This window comes from Oncorhynchus mykiss, chromosome 13 (assembly GCF_057628025.1).
Source record: "Oncorhynchus mykiss isolate SJ-2025 chromosome 13, ASM5762802v1, whole genome shotgun sequence".
NCBI classification, from domain to species: Eukaryota; Metazoa; Chordata; class Actinopteri; order Salmoniformes; family Salmonidae; genus Oncorhynchus; species Oncorhynchus mykiss.
In genome coordinates, this window is record NC_143034.1 from 18,902,501 (window position 1) to 18,911,359 (window position 8,859).

The 8,859-nt window shown below is 44.3% G+C and overlaps 1 protein-coding gene across 1 annotated transcript in view; it reads right to left on the bottom strand.

The window, feature by feature from the left end:
* The window catches only part of LOC118940345 (protein phosphatase 1 regulatory subunit 29-like), a 274,541-nt gene extending 266,176 nt beyond the window's left edge, over positions 1-8,365 (bottom strand). The window contains exon 1 of the mRNA XM_090195554.1: positions 8,092-8,365. The gene's annotated coding sequence lies outside the window, so the exon portion shown is untranslated. The remainder of the gene's footprint in view (positions 1-8,091) is intronic.
* Positions 8,366-8,859: the final 494 nt, after the last annotated feature.

The following is an 8,859-nucleotide window of genomic DNA, read 5'->3' on the forward strand; positions in this document are numbered from 1 at the left end:
ACACACACACACACACACACACACACACACACACACACACACACACACACACACACACACACACACACACACACACACACACACACACACACACACACACACACACACACACACACACACATTCTATAATAAAAGGACAAGGACAGTTCATTCAACAACTTATTCTTGTCTTGACTCAAGTTGTTGTCAAGGTTTTTCCTGAGTCGCTAATCAAACACACACACACACACACACACACACACACACACACACACACACACACACACACACACTTGATACTTCACTCTGAATTCATTATCCTCCATAACCGCGTATTCACAGCGTTTAAACCCAACATAAAGGGGGTTCCTGGTTCAATTCCATTTTGGTGCAGTCTTTTTAAGAATTGGAAATACCCTAAATGAAAATATTTAGTTTCCCCTCCCTGCAGTGCAAACTTAATCCAAAATGCAGTCAAGTTAAGCAACAAGACAATTGCTCTGGTGAAAACTATCCCTCTACATATTTAACAACGATCAAAACCAAGGTCTCGCTTAAGCTGTAACTAAATTATATGAGTAGGATTGGGGGGAGAAACAGAGAAAAGGGAAAAAACTCCAACTGCAGCCCGAGTGGTTTCAAACCAAGCTTTTTTTATTTTATTGAACCTTTATTTAACTAGACAAGTCAGTTAAGAACAAATTCTTATTTACAATGACGGCCTACCCCGGACGACGCTGAGGGAATTGTGCACCGCCCTGCGGGACTCCCAGTCACAGCCGGATGTGATACAGCCTTTTAAAGTGGAGATGTGGATTCAGATGTTGAACTTCAGGGCAGGAGGAATTCAAGGAGAGAAGGGATTAGGGGAGAAAGAGAGAAGAGCAATCAATTGTAACCGTAGCCTGGTGGTTTTGTACCAAAGTTTTGGATTCTGAGCTTTAACTTTGAACTCCTCTCAAAAAGAAGTGTTGTTTTGTGTTCAGGGTAGAGGTCTGCATCACAAATGGAACCATATTCCCTGTTTAGTGCACTACTTTTGATCAGGACCCATAGGGCTCTATATAGGGAATGGGGTGCCATTTGGGGCACAGGTTGGTGTTTAGAGTTAGGGGACGTCAAGCGACAAGGTTTTTACTGGTCCCTCAAGATACTGGCTTGGTCCCAATTCTCCCACATTGTTTCCTCTCCTTGTCTCCGCTTCCCTCATAAACATTAATAGGTTGAAGGATACATTTGGTTTCTACTATCTATTTCATCTAGCCTGCAGAGACACTGGCTGTGTCCCAATTCCCCCAGGTCTTCCTTGTCTTGTCTCCTCTCTCAGATTCATCACTTTCTCCAATACACTCTATATCACACCAAAAGATTCATCCCATTCTCCAATACACTCTATATCACACCAACAGATTCATCCCATTCTCCAATACACTCTATATCACACCAACAGATTCATCACTTTCTCCAATACACTCTATACCACACCAACAGATTCATCCCATTCTCCAATACACTCTATACCACACCAACAGATTCATCCCATTCTCCAATACACTCTATATCACACCAACAGATTCATCACTTTCTCCAATACACTCTATATCACACCAACAGATTCATCACTTTCCCCAATACACTCTATATCACACCAACAGATTCATCACATTACCCAATACACTCTATATCACACCAACAGATTCATCACATTCTCCAATACACTCTATATCACACCAACAGATTCATCACATTCCCCAATACACTCTATATCACACTAATAGATTCATCACATTCTCCAATACACTCTATATCACACCAACAGATTCATTACATTCTCCAATACACTCTATACACCAACAGATTCATCACTTTCTCCAATACACTCTATATCACACCAACAGATTCATCACTTTCTCCAATACACTCTATATCACACCAATAGATTCATCACTTTCCCCAATACACTCTATACCACACCAACAGATTCATCACTTTCTCCAATACACTCTATACCACACCAACAGATTCATCACATTCTCCAATACACTCTATACCACACCAACAGATTCATCACTTTCTCCAATACACTCTATATCACACTAATAGATTCATCACATTCTCCAATACACTCTATATCACACCAATAGATTCATCACTTTCTCCAATACACTCTATATCACACCAATAGATTCATCACTTTCTCCAATACACTCTATATCACACCAACAGATTCATCACTTTCCCCAATACACTCTATACACCAACAGATTCATCACTTTCGCCAATACACTCTATATCACACCAACAGATTCATCACTTTCTCCAATACACTCTATATCACACCAACAGATTCATCACTTTCTCCAATACACTCTATATCACACTAATAGATTCATCACATTCTCCAATACACTCTATATCACACTAATAGATTCATCACTTTCTCCAATACACTCTATATCACACCAACAGATTCATCACATTCTCCAATACACTCTATATCACACCAATAGATTCATCACTTTCTCCAATACACTCTATATCACACCAATAGATTCATCACTTTCTCCAATACACTCTATATCACACCAACAGATTCATCACATTCTCCAATACACTCTATATCACACCAATAGATTCATCACTTTCTCCAATACACTCTATATCACACTAATAGATTCATCACTTTCTCCAATACACTCTATATCACACCAACAGATTCATCACATTCTCCAATGCACTCTATATCACACTAATAGATTCATCACTTTCTCCAATACACTCTAAATCACACCAACAGATTCATCACTTTCTCCAATACACTCTATATCACACTAATATATTCATCACTTTCTCCAATACACTCTATATCACACCAACAGATTCATCACTTTCTCCAATACACTCTATATCACACTAATAGATTCATCACATTCTCCAATACACTCTATATCACACCAACAGATTCATCACATTCTCCAATACACTCTATATCACACTAATAGATTCATCACATTCTCCAATACACTCTATATCACACCAACAGATTCATCACTTTCCCCAATACACTCTATACACCAACAGATTCATCACTTTCGCCAATACACTCTATATCACACCAATAGATTCATCACATTCTCCAATACACTCTATATCACACCAACAGATTCATCCCATTCTCCAATACACTCTATATCACACCAACAGATTCATCACATTCTCCAATACACTCTATATCACACCAATAGATTCATCACTTTCTCCAATACACTCTATATCACACCAATAGATTCATCACTTTCTCCAATACACTCTATATCACACCAACAGATTCATCACATTCTCCAATACACTCTATATCACACTAATATATTCATCACTTTCTCCAATACACTCTATATCACACCAACAGATTCATCACTTTCTCCAATACACTCTATATCACACTAATAGATTCATCACTTTCTCCAATACACTCTATATCACACTAATAGATTCATCACTTTCTCCAATACACTCTATATCACACCAACAGATTCATCACATTCTCCAATACACTCTATATCACACTAATAGATTCATCACTTTCTCCAATACACTCTATATCACACCAACAGATTCATCACATTCTCCAATACACTCTATATCACACTAATAGATTCATCACTTTCTCCAATACACTCTATATCACACCAACAGATTTTGTATTCTGCTGTCAACAGCAAATATTGAATTAAGACCAGAGGAGCCTACGAGACCCAGAACAAGACCTAGACTGACACACTCTGTCCTCCTCTCCTCTAGCTGTCTGGAGTTACAGACAGACTGACACACTCTGTCCTCCTCTCCTCTAGCTGTCTGGAGTTACAGACAGACTGACACACTCTGTCCTCCTCTCCCCTAGCTGTCTGGAGTTACAGACAGACTGACACACTCTGTCCTCCTCTCCCCTAGCTGTCTGGAGTTACAGACAGACTGACACACTCTGTCCTACTCTCCTCTAGCTGTCTGGAGTTACAGACAGGCAGCCACACTCTGTCCTCCTCTCCTCTAGCTGTCTGGAGTTACAGACAGACTGACACACTCTGTCCTCCTCTCCTCTAGCTGTCTGGAGTTACAGACAGACAGCCACACTCTGTCCTCCTCTCCTCTAGCTGTCTGGAGTTACAGACAGGCAGCCACAATCTGTCCTCCTCTCCTCTAGCTGTCTGGAGTTACAGACAGACTGACACACTCTGTCCTCCTCTCCTCTAGCTGTCTGGAGTTACAGACAGGCAGCCACACTCTGTCCTCCATTCCTCTAGCTGTCTGGAGTTACAGACAGACTGATACACTCTGTCCTCCTCTCCTCTAGCTGTCTGGAGTTACAGACAGACAGACACACTCTGTCCTCCTCTCCCCTAGCTGTCTGGAGTTACAGACAGGCAGCCACACTCTGTCCTCCATTCCTCTAGCTGTCTGGAGTTACAGACAGACAGACACACTCTGTTCTCCTCTCCCCTAGCTGTCTGGAGTTACAGACAGACAGACAGACACACTCTGTCCTCCTCTCCCCTAGCTGTCTGGAGTTACAGACAGGCAGCCACACTCTGTCCTCCATTCCTCTAGCTGTCTGGAGTTACAGACAGACTGACACACTCTGTCCTCCTCTCCTCTAGCTGTCTGGAGTTACAGACAGACTGACACACTCTGTCCTCCTCTCCTCTAGCTGTCTGGAGTTACAGACAGGCAGCCACACTCTGTCCTCCTCTCCTCTAGCTGTCTGGAGTTAGAGACAGACAGCCACACTGTCCTCCTCTCCCCTAGCTGTCTGGAGTTACAGACAGACAGCCACACTCTGTACTCCTCTCCCCTAGCTGTCTGGAGTTACAGACAGACTGACACACTCTGTCCTCCTCTCCTCTAGCTGTCTGGAGTTACAGACAGACAGCCACACTCTGTCCTCCTCTCCCCTAGCTGTCTGGAGTTACAGACAGACTGACACACTCTGTCCTCCTCTCCTCTAGCTGTCTGGAGTTACAGACAGACTGACACACTCTGTCCTCCTCTCCTCTAGCTGTCTGGAGTTACAGACAGACTGACACACTGGTACAATACAAGCATATAAACATTTGTTGACCAGATAAGAATTCCTTTGTGCAGGCAGCATTATTATTGTGGCTGTGGCAGACACACACAACACTGCACTACGTGTGTGTGTGTGTGTGTGTGTGTGTGTGTGTGTGTGTGTGTGTGTACATGCATATGCATATGCATGTGAATGTGCACTGATAAATACCACTGTGCTCTGAAAGGAGATGGCAAAAGAAAACGCAGGTGAGCGAGAGAGAAAGAGAGTGTGTGTGTGTGTGTGTGTGTGTGTGTGTGTGTGTGTGTGTGTGTGTGTGTGTGTGTGTGTGTGTGTGTGTGTGTGTGTGTGTATGTGTGTGTGTGTGTGTGTGTGTGTGTGTGTGTGTGTGTGTGTGTGTGTGTGTGTGTCTGTCCATTAGTCTGTGTAACCTGTCAAGGTTCTCCATCTCCAGTAATAGCATCATTACTGACATCATGACTTTATTGGATCGGCTGGCTAGCTGCTCTTTAGGGACGACTGCCCCCCCGGCCACTGACATCACACACACGTCACATGTACATACAGATATGTGTCACACACAGTCACACACAGCCCAACTACCCTCACACACACACATCCTAACCCCTTACACACACACACACCAGCCTCAGCACCAACCGGATGCGTGGGTTCAGGGCTGGATCAGAGTTGAGTTGAGACGTAATTGCAGGTCGTGTTTAATAAGGCCCTTATAACAAGATGTGGCCCACTGGTGACTCATGTCCACACACACACATGGCCAGTAGCTGTGGATCTGATCTGCCCACAGTGAAATAAGTATGAATGAAAGACCGTCATAGCTATAGTTAGGACTCATAGAGCTGAATACAAAGAGATGGAGGGAGATACACATGCAGACAGAGAGAGAGAGAGACACAGGCAGAGAGAGAGAGAGAGAGAGAGACACAGGCAGAGAGAGAGAGAGAGAGAGAGAGAGAGAGAGAGGCAGAGAGAGAGAGACACAGGCAGAGAGAGAGAGTGAGGCAGAGAGAGAGACACAGGCAGAGAGAGGGAGAGAGAGAGAGAGAGGCAGAGAGAGAGAGGCAGAGCAGAGAGAGAGACACAGGCAGAGAGAGGGGAGAGAGAGAGAGAGAGAGAGAGAGAGAGAGGCAGAGCAGAGAGAGAGAGAGACACAGGCAGAGAGAGGGGGAGAGAGAGAGAGAGAGAGAGAGAGAGAGATAGAGGCAGAGAGAGAGAGAGGCAGAGCAGAGAGACACAGGCAGAGAGAGGGGGAGAGAGAGAGAGAGAGAGAGAGAGAGAGAGAGAGGCAGAGAGAGGCAGAGCAGAGAGAGAGAGAGAGAGAGAGAGAGAGAGAGAGGGAGACAGAGAGAGAGGGAGAGAGGCAGAGAGAGAGAGAGAGAGAGAGAGAGGCAGAGAGAGAGAGAGAGAGAGAGAGGCAGAGAGAGAGAGAGGGAAGTGCTAGCAGAGAAAAGAATGGAGAGAAAATAACATATTATCAGGAGCTTTTGTGTATCAAGATTTCATTCAGTTTCTATTTAGCTGAAAATGGTGATGATGATGATACAGAAACAACTATGTATCTTGTTCTACCACAGTCTGGGAAGACATAAGCCCCCCAAAACAGCAATATAACAACTCATTGTAAAATAAACCGAACAATAACCAGCTGGCATTGGAGAATGCAACAGTCTTCCGGGGAAATAATCGTTCTATCTTGAATCAAATCAAACTGTCATTTAGGGTCCATTGGTTTGCTTTTGACATAGTATCACTCATTATTAGTATCGTTGCTACACTCATCCGTCATGTTGTGCAAACGGTGTCTGCCCCGGTAATAACCCAACCCGGGGTGGTAACAGCTGACGGGTGCATGAGCCCCGGTCCCGGTGCATAGATGGTGACGATCACTATTCCGTGGCGGTAAAGTCTGTCTGACGGTCGATGCCGCCGAGGTGACAGCGAGTCGCGAGCGGGGACCCCAGGTTTCGCCAGTCACTGCATGCGCATTTGCAAGATTATAAATCAAGCCGTGAAGGCGCGAGCAACCCTCGTTGTCAGTCAGTCTTTGTCTTTCTCTCGCTCTCTCTGTCACACACACAGTCACACAAAGACACTCACATTCCCATGAATATAGTCACTTCGGGAAAATGTAATTGTGGCGATGAAGCGCTCATTTGGAACGCTTACCAATACATCGATATTTATATTAGCCTCCGAAAACACATTATTATTACAATTATAAACGGGTGAATCCATGTGTGAATAAATTATATTTTGGAGGGGGTGTAGGCTAAAGACATGTCAATCACGAAGCCACACACACACACACACACACACGCCACATGCGGCTCGTGCAGCCAGCCCGCGAGACGCATCTGCCTCAGCTTTGGCACCAGATACAGTTCTGCTCACAACACCAACCGTCCCGTCCCAGAACCCTTTGCATCACTGTGGGAGCCTGTAGGTCCATGTAGGCTACACCCAGTCCAGGCACCCCTGGCTTGGAGCAACTAATCCCCTACCCGTCCAAACGTTATCAACAGCTGGCTTTCAAAGCGGCTATTGGAGCCTTTCTTTCTAACAGTTAAATACACACACAGGTATTAGGTAATCAACTGCTTTCCATCAGCTTGTTTTAAATCCGCTTGGTTTGGGTTCGCTACAGATCGGGCAATAGGCTACAAACCCCTCAATGTTCTTCTACGCTATTTATGCCACTGACCCAAACCGAGCATGTTAGAGGGGACCAGTCCCTTCTCATGCTGTCAGTTAGAATGTTCCACCAGCAACCAATTCGCGCTCCACACACACCGCAGCCAGAGAAAGCTGTTGAAACCCAGTTGCTATGAGAGCTTAGTCAAAGCATACCGCGCAGCACCTTATTTTCCAACTGCAGGTGTTCGTTTCGCAGCGGCTGAGAATCACTTTCAAACAACATATTCCACACCAAAAACCGTCAACTGAGAATGTTTTAACGCTATTCAACTACCCCTTGAAAAGAGGCTGATATTGTAATTGAAACACATAAATTAGCGGTAGCCTACCTTTAAATCGCGGTTTCCATTAGAAACGTAGTCTATGATCCGTTCTGCAGGGTTTTAAAAAGGCAGTTAATTATCCCGTGACAGCACCGTGTGATCAAGCTCGGAAGGCGCGAGGGAGAGAGAGAGAGAGAGAGAGAGAGAGAGAGAGCCAGGAGTGAGTGGGAAGTGCAAGAGAAGGGGAGAGGGAGTGAGGAAGGGGAGAGGGAGTGAGGAAGAAGGGAGAGACCGAGAGACTACTGAATAAGGGGGGTCGCCAACCACTCCCGTTGTGATCAGACTCTAGAAGACGGTTGGACTGATTTAATCACATGGTGTCATGAAATAACGGTAACCATTATCTCTGTAGGAAGGCTATAGCATAGTCACAGGGCACACTCCGTCATTTCAACGTGGATAATTGGGTCATATTTGGTTGAGACGTTGATCAATGAGATTACAACCTATATTCACCCCACAAAAAAATCCAATGTGTTATCACCATCACCAGAAAGCACAACCACATTTCCTTTTGGAAAAACAATGTCTGATTTATGGTTTAGTTGTCACCCAAATGTCCATCACTTCACCTTTAGCCATTTAAAACCACAGCAAAGTTCAAAAGGGAATACAAGATGTGTTTATTTATCAAACAGATGAATGTGTTACCACTGTGCTTCATCTAATAGCAGAACCAAATGACCTGGATTACAGTTGAGATTACATTAAAAGTACAGGTTGCTTGAGATTCTGCGCAGATTATTATTACATAAGAATACATGTATAGTTACA